The 18,780-nt window shown below is 48.7% G+C and overlaps 1 protein-coding gene across 1 annotated transcript in view; it reads right to left on the minus strand.

Moving 5' to 3' along the window:
* PLXNA4 (plexin A4) overlaps window positions 1–8,680 on the minus strand; it is a 581,206-nt gene extending 572,526 nt beyond the window's left edge. Inside the window, exon 1 of the mRNA XM_051848991.2 lies at window positions 8,594–8,680. The gene's annotated coding sequence lies outside the window, so the exon portion shown is untranslated. The remainder of the gene's footprint in view (window positions 1–8,593) is intronic.
* Between the last annotated feature and the right edge of the window lie 10,100 nt (window positions 8,681–18,780).

Consider the following 18,780-nt stretch of genomic DNA (forward strand, 5'->3'; position numbering starts at 1 on the left):
ATCTAAGCCACAGTTGCATCTTCACAGCATTGTGAACGCACAGAAGGAAATGGGACCTTCTGTCTGAGAATGGGACCTTCCCACGGTACCGCATCTTCCGGCAGAACACACAAGGCACGCCCGGGGATCAGGCACAAGGAACAGCCGTGTGAGCCCTGGCCTCAACTCTGACGCTGTCTGTTTGGATGGCCACAGGCTGTCACCCCCCTCTCTAGGCCTCAGTTCCTCCATCTTAACAACAGTCACCCCTCTGGGCCTGATGCTGTGACAACACGGGCCTGAGAAGCATAACTGCATGGCAGCCTACTGCTATCATCTCTTAAGAACAAGTCCTAATGCGTCACTGATACCCTGTCCCTTCTGAGCCCAGAACACAGAACAAGCCTCCGTACACAGCAGGCACTCAGTAAATGCTCCTGAATGAGCATCAAGATACACCCAGTCTGAACTGTTAGTGGTGGCAGTCATGTCTAATTAAAATCTAGAGGAAAATTCCAGGGACCACCCTTCTGGCACCATCTCACTCCCCCAAGGGACTCATGCCCCCCCTCCCACACCCAAGACAAAACATGTGCCGCCTCAGGTGGGTGAGTGAGGTCCCTGCCCAGGGACAGCCCACCCTCCCAGCCCGGCTGTCAGGACCAGAAACAAAACCTCCATAGCCCCCACTCCCGGCCCCTGTGCTTCTCCTAGTACCTGCTGGGCCCTGGATACAAAGCTACCCGTACCAGCTGGGATGACACCTTTCTCTCCTCCCTCTCTCTCTCTCCCTCCTTGCTTTTTCAAGGACAGAAGAGTCTCTCAGCTTGTTCTTCACCTGCTTCAGATATGCACAGGGTCTTGGCCTTCCACCCCAGATCATCTCCTGGCATCAAAAGGCAGGTGGAGGCAGGGCTGGCAGAAGCCCAGTGCTCTTCTTATCCTGGAATTTCAAGTCTCCAAGGGGCATCAGCACCCAGTGGCCAGCTTTCACTTGGCCCTTCTGCAAGGCCCCCCAGGCTTACCCAGGAAACTTCCAGCTGCAGGCTCTCCCAGAGGGAGAAACTCTTGCTAATGGAGCCACGATAGACTCCTTGTCAGAGGGTGTCTCCAGGACATGGGGGTGTACAGATGCAGAAAATGAGATGGAGCCTAATAAACACTCTTGCAAAAAAATTAAACAGTGGCCTCCAGTCCACATCTGACTCTTGCATGTCCCCATCCATGAGATCCCATAGCCCCTCTCCCACCCTCCCCAGGGCCCCGGGAGGTCAGCATCAGGGTGCCATGGCATTCCACTTACAACCCCACCAAGTTAAGATGCAACATGTCTTTCCCCTCACAGACCTCCAATGCCAAGACCTTGCTCACTTCTGTCTGTAGCCAATGCAGATCAATGCAAGCAATGGATGTTTTCTTTTCCCAAAATTTTCATAAAATACTCCAGTTTCTGAGATCTGGCAGATGTGGTGGCTTAGGGACTTTGTCTCAAGACCTTCCTTTCTTCTGGCTAGCATTTATAATGGCTCAATAAAACTTTTTTTCCAGAAAAAGTTTCTGAACTGTGTAAAAAATTATCTGCTTATTTGAGAGAGAGAGAGGGTCAGACAGAGAGAGACCCCATCCACTGGTTCACTTTTCAAATGGCCACAATGGCGGAGGCTGGGCCAGGCTGAAGCTGGGAGCCAAGAGCTCGGTTTGATGGCAAGGACTCAACTACTTGAGCCATCACCTGCTGCCTCCCAGGGTCTGCATCAGTAGGAAACTAGAGTCAGGAGTTGGTAGGAATGAACTCCAAGCAGGACAATGTGGGATACAGGTTAAATGTCTGTTCCCCCACAAACTTTGTGAAGTACTCTCATCTTTACCAGTATGCAAAGTGAAGCGAATGTCAGCATTGTTTAGAATAGCAAAAGAATAGAAAGAACCAAATTGCGGCTCCATGTAGGAACTGGTTACTGAACACATACACAATGGGGTTCTATGTAGTCACATTTATAAATAAAGATTGAAGAGCCTCTTCCTGTGTTTATGTGGAAAGATACATTTTGTTAATTGAAGAAAAAGCAAGATGCAGAACAGTGTTTACAGTACGTTGTTGCCTTGTGTTAAATGAAAGAGGAATAAAGAATATAGGTTTGCACCACCGTGTACACACATTTATTTCATCATCGGGAGGATAAGAAAGGATCCATGGAGACCAGCCTGAGTAGGAACACAATAAGCAGGTGAGGCAGGCACAGTGGGGAGAAGCACCATGAACTCTGTGAATGCAATACCTAGCCAAGCCGGCATACTCCCAGCAGTCAGACCCGGAGGAAACCTTAGAGCTTCTATTTGAAGCTAGAGTTGTGCACCTGGCTTCCTGGCCCACCTACTTCTCAGATCTACACAGTATGGATACCAGAACCTAAGGCCCTCAGCCCCGATCAGCTTTCTCAGGGATACCACCAGACTCCATTCCCCCCAGGCAGGGTACAACGAGGCACGGGCGATGCCTTGAACCAGAAGCCCCTAACAAAGCACCTGGCACATACCCACTATTAAAAGAGAAATGACAACAAATCTGGTTTTGCAGGTCTCAGTTGCAGCCTCAATCAAACATGGCTCTGAATGCTCCACCCCACCACACGGGGTTGTATTTACAGCCAGAGAAAACCACGTGGCCAACAGAAAACAGAAGTGATGGACCAGTGGGTGAAGTTGGCCTTACGAGACCCAGTCTGCAGCTCAGCAGCTGTGATTGGCTGACACCAAGCTCTCGTCACAAGAACAGGTCACAGGGTGGGACTTGGTGCAGTGGTTAGGACGCCATTTGGGACACCTGTATTGCATATTGGGCTGTCTGGGTCGGTTCCCAGTTCCTTCATTTCTTTTTTTTTTTTTTTTTTTTTTTTTTTTTTTTTTTTTTTTTTGGACAGGCAGAGTGGACAGTGAGAGAGAGAGAGACGAGAGAGAGACAGAGAGAAAGGTCTTCTTTTTGCCGTTGGTTCACCCTCTAATGGCCACCGCGGCTGGCGCACCATGCTGATCCGAAGGCAGGAGCCAGGTGCTTTTTCCTGGTCTCCCATGCGGGTGCAGGGCCCAAGCACTTGGGCCATCCTCCACTGTACTCCCAGGCCATAGCAGAGAGCTGGCCTGGAAGAGGGGCAACCGGGACAGAATCCAGCGCCCCGACCGGGACTAGAACCTGGTGTGCTGGCGCCGCAGGCGGAGGATTAGCCTATTGAGCCACGGCGCTGGCCTAGTTCCTTCATTTCTAATTCACCCTTCTGCTAATGCACACGCTGGGAGTTCTGGGCTCCTGTTTCTATCTGACCCTGCCCTGACTATTGGAGGCCTTTTGGGAATGAGCCAACATATGAAAAAACTGTCTCTGTCTGTGTTTGTGTTTGTGTGTGTGTACAGTGTGCAAGTCTTCCAAATGAAATAAAAATAAATAAATTTTAATTTTTTTTAAAAAAAGAGCAGGTCACACAGTCTGTTTATGTACCAAGTTAGGTTATATACAGAGAAACCTTCAGACCAAGTTTAGCTCAATTTAACACTACTGTTTATGAAGTTTTCTTTGAATAGCCCTTGTCTCGATGGTTGAGGAACAGTGTTTTTTCTTCATACTATTTGTTGAACTCTTTACTTAGTGGAGGGTTAATCTTATATGTATAAAGTTAATTAAAAATAGATATCAGTAAAAAATAAGAATGGGAATAAGAGAGGGAGGAGGAAGAATGGTGGGAAGGAGGGCAGGGTGAGAATAATCACTATGTTCCTAAATTTGTATTTATGAAATGCCTGAAGTTTACATACTAAATAAAAGGTTTCTACGTAAAAAATAAATAAATAAATAAATAAAGTTTTCTGAATGAATAAATGTTGTGCTATACTTCCTGTGATCCCCGAATCTCTGCAGAGGCTAATTAATTAATTAATCACAGCCTGAGAATGGTGGCGATTTGCAGTCTCCAGCCACGACAGAGTCACATTTTCCCAACAGCCATGAAAGGTAGGAGCTCAGGCATCTTGGCAGAGGGACAGATAATAAAGGGGAGAGGTGGGTCTTTTAACCCCTGCCAGTGACAAGCCACGAGCCATTGCCTGTGTGGTACCAAATTGCAGACCAGCCCACATAGAGAGCAAGCGATTAGGGAAACATGGCCAGTGTTTAACATGCCTAACATAGCACTCCGGAGGAGAGAAAGTGCTCATTTCCATATCCAACAGAACCAGTTGCATCGGCCGCAGAAGCGCTGTGGTGCGCTGCCTCCTGCCTACCCTCCTCCTTCAAGGCCAGACTCGTTTAACTCCAAACCTGTTTGTGGCAAGATGGCCGCCAGACATCCTTCTGCTCAACACCTGTAAGGGGTGCCGGGCTGATGACGTGCGCATGCAGACAGGCACGGTGCTCACACCAGCCCCGGGCAAAAGCTTAGAACTCTCCAGAACATAGCAAGCTCATCATTAATAACACGAGGCAAGCCACGCGGCTGTATCTAAGCAGGGATGGCCGAGTTCCGAGGGAGACGAGGTAAGGACAACACCACGAGAAACTCCCAGACTGAGTGAGGCCACTGATGATGGATGAGTGTTTGGTGAGTCAAAGAAATCTAGGGCTTATGAGGAGAGCCACGCTGGGGAACTGCTGGCCACCAGAGGCGTGTTTGGGTCCTCAGACACGCTGGGCTGACTACTGCACTGGCAGCAGCGAGCTTTCAAAGCCGCCAGAGGGAGAATGGGTAAGTGAGACGAATGGAGATCAAATCCCATTATAACCAATCCCATTACAAAGAAAACTTCACCTGAACAAAAACATACCCGAGCCCCGGGCATTGGCCCTTAATAATCACCTATTGTTCAGATCACCAGTGCAAAGCGTGCCGCTCTCTGTCCTAGGTGAGAGTCTCCAGTTGTAACAACGGCCTGGCACACCCCACTTACCATGTGATGGATCACTGGCAGCACAGGGCAGTATCTGCATGCCTTTCCCACCTGCTGACTGTGGGAGGTGACTTCTGAGACTCCCTGTCAGAGGGTGATGCTGTGAAACATTCTCAGGCATTGGTCTCGATAAGAATCTACACCTGCTCTCAGAGCGCCCCATCAAATCAGTCACCTCACTCCAGGGTCAGCAGGAAGACCACCGAAAATATTAGATGACCCCCTCCAAACAAGCTGAGCCAAAAATATTTTGAGGTTCATAAATGTATTACCTCATTTTTAATTGCTAGAGGTTTGAACCCAATCTTTAACCTACCTTTTCATTTTTGATTACTTTTTCACATGTAAGAGTTTTTATTTTTATGGACTTATACATGGGGCTATTTCCTATTTTATTTTTTAATTTAATTGACTCTATTTAGGGTGGACAACATGATGTTTTGATACACATACAGTGAAATAGTTACTATGGTCAAGCAAACTAATATGTCCATCATCCCATAGTTACTCATTTGTATGTGTGTGTGTTTTAAGAGTACTGAAATCTGGCCGGCGCCGTGGCTCAATAGGCTAATCCTCCACCTTGCGGCGCCAGCACACCGGGTTCTAGTCCTGGTTGGGGCGCCGGATTCTGTCCTGGTTGCCCCTCTTCCAGGCCAGCTCTCTGCTGTGGCCCGGGAAGGCAGTGGAGCAGGGCCCAAGTGCTTGGACCCTGCACCCCATGGGAGACCAGGATAAGCACCTGGCACCTGCCTTCTGATCAGCGCGGTGCGCCGGCCGCAGCGCGCCTGCTGCAGCAGCCACTGGAGGGTGAACCAACGGCAAAAGGAAGACCTTTCTCTCTGTCTCTCTCTCTCACTATCCACTCTGCCTGTCAAAAAATAAAAAATAAAAAAAGAGAGTACTGAAATCTACTCTGTAGCACAAATCCCACATGCCTAAGAATGTGTAGCACAGCCTCATTTTCAATGGAAAAAGGATTAGAAACACCATGCATGCCCATCAATGAAAGATCGCATGAATATGATGCATTCCTACCATGGAAACATGTGCAGCAGTCAAAATTAAGGAACTAGAGCTACTGCATCAACACGGATCCCTGGCACAGGGCGGAAAAAGCAAGTCTGGGGCAGATATAAGCAATGTGCTGTCTTTATATAAAGCAAAAAGCCATGTTTTAGGGAGACACAAATGGATATTAAAAGGTTTCAGACACTTCCGGAGATAAAAACACCGTATTAAGAACATGGATTTCATCATGGGACCAGGTAATGCTGCAGGGTTCCAATCATACTTATGAAATGTTGTTTCTTACACTGAGCATATGTTAAATAATTCTTTGAAGTTTTCTAAGAATATAAAATATCTCATAATTTAAAGTAAAAAGGAGTCTGTGACCAAGAGAGCTTGGAATAAAACACACTACACTGGCATCCGTGACCCCTCGGAACTAGATTAATTTGGCGTCGAGACCACATTTCTCCCATGGCTCCCTCTGCCCACAGCCTCTGCCGCCAGGCCTGCCCTGGGGTGCAGGTGTCCTGGCTCCCATTAGTGGATCATGGAGCTGACAGCCTGCTGGCCCCTGGTTTCAGGAGGAGGCCCAAGTTCTACTGAAGACAAGTTCACACACTCTATTTCACTTGCAGGGGCCCTGAACTTGGACCATCATCTGCTGCCCTCCCAGGTGCATTAGCAGGGAGCTGGATCAGAAACACAGCAGCCAGGGCTCATGCGGCCTCTGTTTAAAGACCTTGTCTAATCTCTCTTGGTCTCAGGTTTTTATTAAAGGGGAATAATGACAGGAACAGAACTGTTAGCTTTGACTCACTCATCCTCCCAAACTTAATCAGGACTGACCTCCCAAAGAGGTGGGGTTTGAAACGGAATATTCCAAAGAGCCATCAACTTAGAGCAGTATCTCCCCAAAAGCCATTCTCAGAGGTTTATTAGAAGTTGATGGTGGTGGGGGCAGTTTTCCTGGTCAAATTAGTTTGGGGCCAGCAGGCATTTAGCCCAGTGGTTACGACATCCATGTTCCAAGTGCCCACATTCAGCCCCTGACTCCAACTTCCTGCTAATGCAGACCCTGGGAGACAGCAGTGATGCCTCAAGTAGTTGGGCTCCTGCCACCCATGAGGGAAATCCAGATTGCGTTTCAAAGTTCCCAGTCACAGCTCCAGCCTAGCAACCCCTGGCCTTTGTGGGCAATTGGAGAGTAGATCAGTTCAGGTGGATGTCTCTCTCCTTCTCTCCCTCCCTCCCCCACTTTCCCATTAAATATTGGTTAAAAGAATAACTCGGGGAGATTCTGCACACTATATTCCCCTGTTAGATGGTAGTACTATGTTTTTAGCAAAGTCTTATGGAAACTGGTCTATTTCATTTAACTCAGTATACGTCCCAGGCTAGTTTGGTCACAGGACATTTCTTTCAGACACTGGTTTAAGAAACACTAACCTGAATGAATAATAACAATAAATCCACAATGCAGGCCTAGGACTCAGGCCCTGTGTGTCCTGTCCCAAGGTTGTAGGTCCAGTCCCTCTTAGCAAACAGAATCCCACAAACCTCTGTCCCTGAAGCTGAGTGATTTGCATGACCGCTCCAGCCCTGAACTGGGGTCTGAAGCAGGGTCACGCCCTGTGTCTTGGATCTCAGTGACAACTTTCGACCCCTTGGGAGAGTCCAAAAATCTGCAGCCATGTGAGAAAAATGGCAGCATGGAGTTAAACACAAGAACACCCTCTTCTCTTCTCTGCTTTTCTTTCCTTTCCTTCCAATTTCCTACCCTGGTTTCTAATCTCCTCTGACCACCACCTGCTACAAGGCATCCGCCAGACATCCAGAAGGTTCCCTCAGGTCAGTCTCTGCCTCCACCACCTCTCCAGATCAGTCGCTATATTATAGACATCAGGAGACCAAAAGGAAAAAAGAAGCCACCATAAATCCTTTGTTGGTCCGGTCAGCATTATCTCATAGCATTCAGCAAAACCTTGGAATTTCAAGACTATTAAGAGGAGCTGGTTTAACCCACTTCCTCTCGGAGCACCAGAGGGGTAGCCTGGCTTGCCTAGGGTCACATCAGCAGTTAGTGAAAGGGAAAGACCCCAACTCATCTCCTGACTGCAAGAAGGGTGTCACTTCTACCGTACTGGCATCTATGGCAAGCCTTATGGAAAACTTCTTTTTTTTTTTTTTTTTTTTTTTTTTTGACAGGCAGAGTGGAGAGTGAGAGAGAGAGACAGAGAGAAAGGTCTTCCTTTGCCGTTGGTTCACCCTCCAATGGCTGCCGTGGCCGGCGCACCGCGCTGATCCGATGGCAGGAGCCAGGAGCCAGGAGCTTTTCCTGGTCTCCCATAGGGTGCAGGGCCCAAGCACCTGGGCCATCCTCCACTGCACTCCCTGACCACAGCAGAGAGCTGGCCTGGAAGAGGGGCAACCGGGACAGAATCCGGCGCCCCAACCGGGACTAGAACCCGGTGTGCCGGCGCTGCTAGGTGGAGGATTAGCCTAGTGAGCTGCGGCGCCGGCCCTATGGAAAACCTCTAAGCATCAGCTTGAGCCTGCTCGTCCCTGTGGGATTTCCAAAAACATCCGACTGTGATTGATGCCACTGTCAAGCTCACAGAGGAACATTTTCAAGATCCGCTCTCTGTGAGGTCAAAACTGCGCTTACCTCATGGATGGGACGGCTCCCAAGAACACGGGGGCACGTGCAGAGTGACCGCTTCCGTGTTCAGACAATGAGTCATCCCCCTGGATGTCACTGGGCTTGGAACATCCTGAAAGAGAAGGCAGGAAGGACAGCGATGTTGAAGTCTCAGCGGAGTGTGCTGATGGAGACATGTTCCAGTCAATGAAAGGCAAAGAGCCATCTCACATTCCCTCCCTAACTGGCTGATAGCCAATGATCAATAACGCGCTGGACGCCAGGAGCTGTTCTAACAGGGGAAGGACGGAGCCAAATTCACAGGACAGTTTCTACAAACATCCCAGACTTGGCCGTTTTCTGGGTGATGCTGGTTTGTGTAGATCAAGGAGAAGTGTATAACCAGATGGAAAAAGACGTTAAGATCCATACTGAGGCACTGAACTTTTATGTCAATCCATGCAGCAAAGCCAGAAAAACATCTCCAGTCCCTGCCTCCCGAAAGTGTATAATTGCATGCAGATCCAGAACACATACATGTGACAAATTTAAGACATGTATGGAAAAACAAATGAGAACATGGCAAGCAATTTAAAGAGAACCCCATATACTTCCGGCACTGGAGAAAAGCGAAAGAGATGTTCAAGTGGGATGGGGGTGGTTAAGGAAGACCATAAGAGGAAGTAGGAGGCAAGCTGGTACCAAGAGGATTGGAAAAAAGGATCACCTTGGTGGTGAATGCCTAAGCACGCAAATGGTTTGTATGGGCACCCACAAGAGAGTACACGGTGATGTGGATGGTTGTTCCGTTAGCAAAATATACTCCTCAAAGCAAGTGATCCTGTCCAGTGTAGACAATGGCCTTAGGAAACAGATAAGACATGGAATGTCTCCATTTTAGAGGGGAAATTGGCTTAGTAAAGGGAAGTGCCTTGACCAAGGGCTCCTGGCCAATAAGTAGTAGAGCTAAATCGTTAATCTTGGTCTTTGGGTTCCAAGGATAGAGCATTTTAGAGGTCCTTTAACAACCCTAATAGAATTAGAAACCTAAACAAAATAATAGCTTTTAAAAGAACCCAGGATGGAGGCTGATACTGTGGTGGTAGGTGAAGTCACTACTTGTGACTCGGCACATACTGACGTGCTGGGTCAAGTGCTGGCTGCTCTGCCTTCAATCCAGCTCTCTGCGAATGTGCCTGACGTGGCAGCAGAAAATGGCCCAAGGATTTGTACCCCGTCACTTTTGTGGGAGCCCAGGAGGGAGTCCCTGGCTCCTGGTTTCAGCTTGACTATTGTGGCCATTTGGAGAGTTAACCAATAGATGGGAGATCTCCCTCTCCCTTTTCCCCTCTCCCTCCTTCCTCCCTATCATGCTACCTTTCAAATAAATAAATCTTCTTAAAAATAATTAAAAATAAAAGAACCCAGGAGGCGCATGTTACAGATGAAGGATATGCTATATATTTCCTGAGGATTCAATATTCATGAATGTGACCTATTAGATTTGTTAGTCCAGAGTCACGGAAAATGGGGCAGGCATCTGGCTTAGCAATTAAGTCACTGCTTAGATGCCTACATCCCATATCAGAGTGTCTGGACTCAAGTCTAAGCTCTGCTCTGGAGTCTAGCTTCCTGCTAATGTGGACCCCAGTAAGTACTGGTGATGGCTCAAGTGAATGGGTTCCTGCCACCCTTCGAGACTTGGAATGAGTTCTCAGATTCAGCTTCAGCCTGGTCTAGCCCTAACCATTGCAGGCATCTGAGGAGTGAACCAGAGAATAGGTGTTCGCTGTGTGTCTATGTCTCTCTCTCTCTCTCTAATAAATAAATTAAAATTTTTTGGGAGTCATGGAAGATTAATTAATGTGTTCAGGGCACAGTTTCAGTGTATCAGAGAGCAGGACTGAGAACATGGCTATAAGCCATTGGTTTCTTAATTTACCAAGGTACCTCAGTCTGTAAAATGGGGTGGGGGGACAGTAGAGAGCAGTAACAAATGAAGGCCTTAGTATTTAAAAAAACGAAACTGTGGATGCACAAATCCTCAGAAAAATATCTCCAATTACCTACTTAACCCTGGATTGCCCAAGATCTTTCTACATGCAAAGATTGGCATGTTACTCTTAACTTGGAGATAAACTGGGCTGGACACTTACTCTTCTCTCCCTGTAGCCTGACTTCAGGAGACCCCAGCTGGAACACAGCCACAGCTCTGCTTAAAATCATCTACCCTTAAAGAGCATCCAATGTAAGTTTGCTTAACTTTTTATCCCTAGTTAAAAAGGCCAGAGATACACTTGGTAAATACTTTGGATCTAATTAAATCTGATTGTATTATGAAATAGAATCAGTATATTCAACTGTTTACATTTTGAAATTCCAAAGGGATGCTACGCTCTCCGGAGCCAGAGCTACAGCCTCTGCATATGGAACACAAAGCCCCTCTCTCCACCTGGTCCACAGCTCAGAAGCATACAAGCCTCAAGATGAACCCATTCTCAGGCGTTCCAGGAGAAACCATACCTTACACCTTAATTTGCTCTCTGAAACATGGTTAAATCTTCTACCCTCACACACATGAAGGGTGCCCTGTTGGTGTTTCTCAAACTGGGCCACACATTGGAATCACGGGGGCTCCTAAAAGTCCCCAACCGCCGGTGCCACCTCCAGGGGTATTGATTTGTTTCACATGGAGAATGGTCTGGAGTTGCAGTCTTTAAAAGTTTTCCTGGTCAGGGGCCAGTGCTGTGGCTCCCTTGGTTAATCCTCCGCCTGCGGCACCGGCATCCCATATGGGCGCCAGGTTCTAGTCCCGGTTGCTCCTCTTCCAGTCCAGCTCTCTGCTGTGGCCCGGGAGGGCAGTGGAGGATGGCCCAGGTCCTTGGGCCCCTGCACCCGCATGGGAGACCAGGAGGAAGCACCTGGCTCCTGGCTTCGGATCGGCGCAGTGCCGGCCGCAGTGACCATTTGGGGAGTGAACCAATGGAGGGAAGACCTTTCTCTCTGTCTCTCTCTCACTGTCTGTAACTCTACCTGCCAAATAAATTTAAAAAAAAAAGTTTTTCTGGTGACTCTAATGGACAGCCAAGGTTGAGAATGACTGCAGCTTAATGACCTCCAGAACCTACATTTTAAATTCCATCCAGGAGGGCAGGCGCCGCGGCTCACTAGGCTAATCCTCCACCTAGCGGCGCCAGCACACCAGGTTCTAGTCCCGGTCAGGGCGCCGGATTCTGTCCCGGTTGCCCCTCTTGCAGGCCAGCTCTCTGCTGTGGCCCGGGAGTGCAGTGGAGGATGGCCCAAGTGCTTAGGCCCTGCACCCCATGGGAGACCAGGAGAAGCACCTGGCTCCTGCCATCGGATCAGCGCGGTGCGCCAGCCATGGTGGCCATTGGAGGGTGAACCAACGGCAAAGGAAGACCTTTCTCTCTGTCTCTCTCTCACTGTCCACTCTGCCTGTCAAAAAAAAAAAAAATTCCATCCAGGAGCTCAGACACCCAATTCCAATCTTCTGTTTGAGCTCCTTCCTGCTCCTTAAACCATGCATTCACGTTGTTCACTGGACTAGTCAATCTGGATATCTGGGTGGCTTCTGCAACTGCAGAAGTGGCAACTGGAACTCGGAACTTCTCACCTCCCACATGTCTCCCTCTCAATGGTTTCCACTGTAGCTCTAACCTGAAACCTAGAAGCCCTCCTTGACTCCTCCCCTTTCCTCATTTACCACATCATACCCATTAGCAACCAAAGTTGATCTCATGCCCATGATGGTAGATAGTACCCAAGGTGACCCCCAATATTCCTCACCTTCTGGTTTTCATACCCTGTGTTTGCCCTCCAACTTTGTGCCAGAGTTGGCCTGTCTGACCAATAATATATAGCAGAGTTGTTGGTACATCACTCCAGAGATTAGATTATAAAAAGACTAACTTCACTTCTGTCTTGTTTCCTCTTTTCTCTTTCTCCTCCTTTTCTCTCTCTCCCTCCTTCTCTCTCTCTCTCCTCACTAAAGAAGCAAACTATTCATATTAAGAATAACCTTTGACAGGTCCATTTGATACAAGACAGAAGCCAGAAGCCCCTGGCCACCAGCCAGGAAGGAACCGACTTTTTTTTTTTTTTTTTTTGACAGGCAGAGTGGACAGTGAGAGAGAGAGACAGAGAGAAAGGTCTTCCTTTGCTGTTGGTTCACCCTCCAATGGCCGCTGCGGCCGGCGCACCGCACTGATCTGAAGCCAGGAGCCAGGTGCTTCTCCTGGTCTCCCATGGGGTGCAGGGCCCAAGCACTTGGGCCATCCTCCACTGCACTCCCTGGCCACAGCAGAGAGCTGGCCTGGAAGAGGGGTAACTGGGACAGAATCCGGCGCCCCAACCGGGACTAGAACCTGGTGTGCCGGCGCCGCAAGGTGGAGGATTAGCCTAGTGAGCCGCGGCGCCAGCCAGGAACCGACTCTTTCAATAACTGCATGAGCAGCTTGGAAGTGGATTCTTGAGCCTGGTTTCTCCTTGAGATGTCTGCAGCCCCAGGCAACAGACTGAACGTCAGCTCATGAGAGACTGGTCCAGAGACACCCAGCTAGGGGCTCCTGGATTCCTAACGCTCAGAAGCTCTGTGATACACGTGCATATGGTTTTAAGCTGCTAAATTTTGGGTTAATTAGTTATACACACACACAAAAATAACATGCCCCTCCACATGATTGCATTCCATGGCTACCACATGACTCCAAGCCACCTGCCTTTCTCATGTGGACTTCCACAATGGCCTCCAAAAACATCTCCCTTTTCCCACCTCTGCTTCCATTCCCACAATCTTCCATTCTCATTTCTATTCTGAAAGTTAATTCACAGGGCCAGCACTGTGGGGTAGCGGGTAAAGCCACTGCCTGTATTTCTGGCATCCCATATAGGCACCGGTTCTAGTCCCTGCTGCTCCACTTCTGATCCCGCTCTCTGCTATGGCCTGGGAGAACAGTGGAAGATGGCCCAAATCCTTGGGCTCCTGCACCCATGTGGGATATGCAAAATGAACTCCTGGCTCCTGGCTTTGGGTCAGCGCAGCTCCAGCCATTGCAGCCAACTGGGGAGTGAACCAGCAGATGGAAGACTGACTGACCGACCTCTCTTTCTCTCTCTCCTTCTCCATGTAACTCTTTCAAATAAATAAACAAATCTTAAAAAAAGTTAATTTACATCCCTCTCTTATTTAACCCTTTTCTAGGACTCTCCATTTGACTTAGAACAAAACCCAGCTGCCCACAAGTCTTTCATGGCCTGATTCCAGTCTATGCTTGCAATTTATTCGCACGCCTCTCTTCCTATTTCTTAGAGTGTTCCAGCCACACTGGACCCTCATTTTATACCAAGACTCTTGCTTTCCTTTATGATCGGAGGAACTGGAGGAAAGAGGGACATCTGACATCAAGAGAACAGGATCCTAGTAACATTGCTCAAAATAGAAATGACTTTTTGCTACATCGCTGACAAGCGTTCATCAAGCTTGGAGGCAAAGTACTGGAGTGTGGAAAGAAAACAGGTGCTCTGCTTCTGCAATATGTTGGGCCACATGAGGAGAAAACTATTTCCTGGGACAGGACAGCTAAAAATTATGGATATAGCATAGTTTAAGACGATGGCTGAGTTGTCAGCAGAGTAAGGAAGACAATCAGAGGAAATAATTAGAAGGGAAAAAAATCCAGTGGAGATTCACACTCTGTGTAGGCATTTTCCTGTAGGAAATCCATAGCCTTCCTGATGGCCCAGAGCCAGCCATCAAACAAACTAGGGAAAAAGAAGCCCTAGGGCCCAACAGTTTGGGATCCTTGTTGGCTAGATTCCTGCAGGTGACACCTCAGTGGCCCCCAGAAAGAGATCTGTCTGGCTCAGCCTGGACCCTTAGAATAGGAAGACAAGAGGAAGAAACCCACCCTAAAACTTCCTATCACAAGATAATATATGTAAGGATTCACAAATGGAATCCATATCCCCTTTGGGGTTAGAAGAGGAAAAGTATAAGGAGAAGCATCAACATTTACTGAAAACTGACGATGGGATTCTAAACATCTGGCAGAAGCAATACAAATTCTCTACAGAGGATGCAACTGGACCTTCAACTCAGGCCTCTTGGGATTTTCACAGATGAAGAGCAAAACCACTGCCTGCATGGGAGCCAGAATCAGCAGGGACATTTAAGCTGCAGAATTAGATCCACAGGGCCTACAGGTATTGAACGATCAGACAAAAAATTTTAGATAGCTAACCAATAAGGTTTTTAAAAGTAAATGGAATTTATAGTATTATAAAGGAGCAAGAGATCACCAAACTTTACCAAACATAAATATAAATTCTTGAAGTGGAAATTACAATAAACTGAATTTAAAATCATGGGATGGGTTAAACAGCATGTTAGACTCAGCAGAAGCACACCTAGAAAACTGGAGGATATGGCTGAAAATTGCCCAAAAAGTACCAGGGAAGAAAAGGTGAAAAATATAAATAAGAGATTCAGAGACAGGGAAGAAAGAATGCAAATATACAACATAGGTATAATTGGGGTTCCAGAAGCTACAAATAGAAAGAAAGGGAGATAAGAAATATTAGAAAAGATAATAGCTTAGAATTTCCCAAAGTGAAAAAATTTCTTAGTTTCAGGAAATTCAGCCAATTCTATGCAAGAAACTTCGTAATGAAATTACAAAGAACCAGAGTCAAAGACTCTCTCACAAACAGAAACTTCAAGGAAGGAGGGAGGGAAGGCAGCTTGGTTGGTTACAAAGATTAGTCTGACAGCTGACCTGAACACCAACAGGAAAGCCAGAGGTGGTAAAACAAAATCTTCAAAACGCAGAGAAATGGCTATCAACCTACAACTGTCTTAAATATATGCATGGAAACTGTATTTCAAGAACCAAGGGAACATACAGCTATTTAGACATATCAAGGCAGAATTCACAACAGCAGACTTTCACTAAAGGAATATCTGAACTAGAGGACGTACCTCAAGAGGAAGAAAAATTATACCAGAAAAAAAATTACAAAATGCAAAAGGGATTATTATGCAATAAAAATAGCAAATGTGTGTAGAGAAAAATAAACATGACTACATGAATCATAATACACACATCTGATTTGTGGGATGAAAAATAAATCAAATTCAGGATTAAAAATTATCTAAAACATAAAATCTTATGCTCATAGAATTTACCCTCCAGTGAGAAATATGGACAACCAGCAATTAAGGAAGTTTTTTAAAAAAGATCATCCAAATAGTGATGAGTGCTACACAAAGAATTTGAATGGGACAGCGAGTGCGAGGGCCACAGATCTGGAAGCCACTGAGGACTCAGGGAAGCCTTATCCACACAGAACAGCAACACACGAGCTAAGATCAGGAGACCAGGAGGGAGCCCCTTGGAGTCACGGGCTATCGCACTCCAGGCAAAGAGGAGCTAACACAAAGCCCCCTGGGCTGTCTGAGTCAACATCTGTGAACTTTGGTTTCTCCATCTCTAAAGGGGGGGGTGATATTTGCCAGGCTGAACGAGCTTTTTTAGCCCTAGCCCTAACCCTAACCCTAACCTTAGCCCTAGTCCTAGCCCTAACACTAACCCTAACACTATCCCTATCCCTAGCTCTAACCCTAACCCTAACCCTAACCCTAGCCCTAGCCCTAGCCCTAGCCCTAGCCCTAGCCCTAGCCCTAACCCTAACCCTAACCCTAACCCTAACCCTAGCCCTAGCCCTAGCCCTAACCCTAGCCCTAGCCCTAGCCCTAGCCCTAGCCCTAACCCTAACCCTAAAATACTGCAGCATTTTTGGTTGCTATTGTACACGGTCATTTTACGGGGCAGTCTTGCTTCCTGTGAAGAATCGGGTCGGAGGACCTGGCAGGTCAACACTGAACAGTTCTAGGCTTGACCGTCCTTGGGCAGTCCCGCTGAGACCCAGTGCCCATCCTCAGCTGTTCAATGAGAACCATGCAGTCACCACACAGACAAAAGGACACTCAGTCCCAAGCTGAAGCTGCGCTTAGGACCGACAGATGAAGTCTGTACTTCTCACTTCTAGCCTCCACCTGCACTTGACTTAGCGACAAGTGACAGTCAGCCCCCTGCCTCCCCCAGAGGGTGCTTTCTTTTCTGGCCTCAAAGGAGACCCCTCTGTTCCCTCCCACCCCAGAGGCTGCTCCCTCTCGGTCCTTGTTGGGTCCTTATCCACCCTCACCCAGCAGTGCCACCCCAGCAAATCCCAAGTCTGAATTTCCCAACTGAATTCCAGCCTCTCACATCCCATTGCCTGCTCTGTATGTTAATAACACAGCAGGGGTCTTACATTTAAGCCACCCAAGCAGAATCCTGAGTCCCCACTGCCACACCCTACCTCCCCCAACGCCTTCTCCCCATCCTTACAATCAGTGACTTCCTTCTCACTTCCCACGTGGGACCTCACAACTTTACCTTTAAAGCATCTGCACAATCCTACCATTTTTCCCATCTCCACCACTCACGCCCTCCGCTAAACCACCATTCGCCCTAATCCAGACTTCTGAGACTATTAGACCTGTTAGGTCTCCCAGCTTCTGCCCTGACCTCATAGGAACCTGTCGCACAACCAGAGTAACCATGTCAGACAAAGGTCAATCCTACCTCCTGTCCACTCAAAACCTCCCGGTGGCGTCTCCCATCACTCAAAGTCAGGTTCAGAGTCATTGCCATGCAAGAAGGCCGCTCCAGCTCAGGCCCGAGTCACCTCCTGGATTGCACCTGCGGCTCTTCTCACCCCGGCTCACTCCACAACAGCCACAGCCGGCTTCCTCGTGGTGCCACCAACGCCGTGAGCATCGCCCTACCTCAGCTGGGACGCCTGCCACCTGCTCTTCCTGCCGCCTAGCCACGCCCCTCTCATCACAGCAGGCGCTCCCCTCCTTCCCACAGGGGTCTTTCCTCAGGGTCTCATCAGAGAGGCCGCACCAGCTGCTGGGTCTCTCTCCTGGGCACTCGCCATGGTCAGCACACCACTCCCTCTCCTGCACCGGGATGCTCATGCACTCTAACAGCCAGGAACCCATGCTGGAACCACGCCAGGCCCAGGGTGCCGGCCCAGTATGGGTTGAATCCATAAATCCATGCAGCGTGGGGTCCTCTGCGGATGGCTGGTACGTATCAATTGTGTCCAGGAAACCGATGGCTTTAACATGTTCAGAAAGACAGGATCACAAAGTCTGCGGTAGGAGCAAAGGCAGGCACAGTCTTCGAGGTGAACACCCCTAGGTCCAGGTCGTGGAACGCCTTGAATGGCCGGCCAGAATCTAGATTTCTGTTTTCTTAACCACACATGATGGTAAAACACATTATAGGTTTTTGAGTATAACACTGATCCAAGCTGTCTCATAAACAACTTTCATTTGGGTAATTTTTTTTTTTTTAAATCCTGCTTAGATCCATTTGGAAGCAACTTGACATTTTCCGTTTATATTAGCTGGCTTCCAGTCCATGTTGACAAATACGGTTCCTGCTCAGTGGTCCTCGGGGGTCCCCTGCACCACGCGGGCTGGGACCCCCGGGCCCTGAGACGCCGCGAGCAAGGCGGTGTTGGCGGCTGGGCCTCCTGGACACCTTTCACGCTCACTACACACGTGTGCTCCAAACGTGGCACCTGCGCGCCACTATATATAGCGAGCCCAGAGCCTGTTTCCACGTCGCAGGGGTGGGTTCTTGCCAGCGGCTTCCTTCCAAGCCAGGGAGTCGAGAAAAAAAAAAAAAAAAGCTGAGGGAACACAGCGGCAGAGGAGAGGGCCGGGCCCCATCTGCCGCCAGCTCCGCCACGCACGCCGAGCGCTGAGGAGCGCCCACGTGGGCTTCACGCGGCCGCCGCGGCTCCACAGTCGCGCAGCGGTGGCAGGGGGAGCGCACCAGGAGAGCCCACGCCGAGAGGCGGCGCCGCCGGGAGCTGACGGGAGCCCAGACGTCTTTTAAGGCGTTTGCACTTGACACGCGACAGGAGGGGGGCCGGCACTGTGGCTCAGTGGGTAAAGCCGCCGCCTACAGTGCCGGCATCCCATATGGACGCCGGTTCGAGTCCCGGCTGCCCCACTTCCCATCCAGCTCTCTGCGGTGGCATGAGGAAACAGTAGAAGATGGCACCCACGTGGGAGACCCAGAAGAAGCTCCTGGCTTCTGATCCACGTAGCTCCGGCCGTTGTGGCCAATTGGGGA

Source organism: Oryctolagus cuniculus, chromosome 3, assembly GCF_964237555.1.
Source record: "Oryctolagus cuniculus chromosome 3, mOryCun1.1, whole genome shotgun sequence".
Lineage (NCBI taxonomy): Eukaryota > Metazoa > Chordata > Mammalia > Lagomorpha > Leporidae > Oryctolagus > Oryctolagus cuniculus.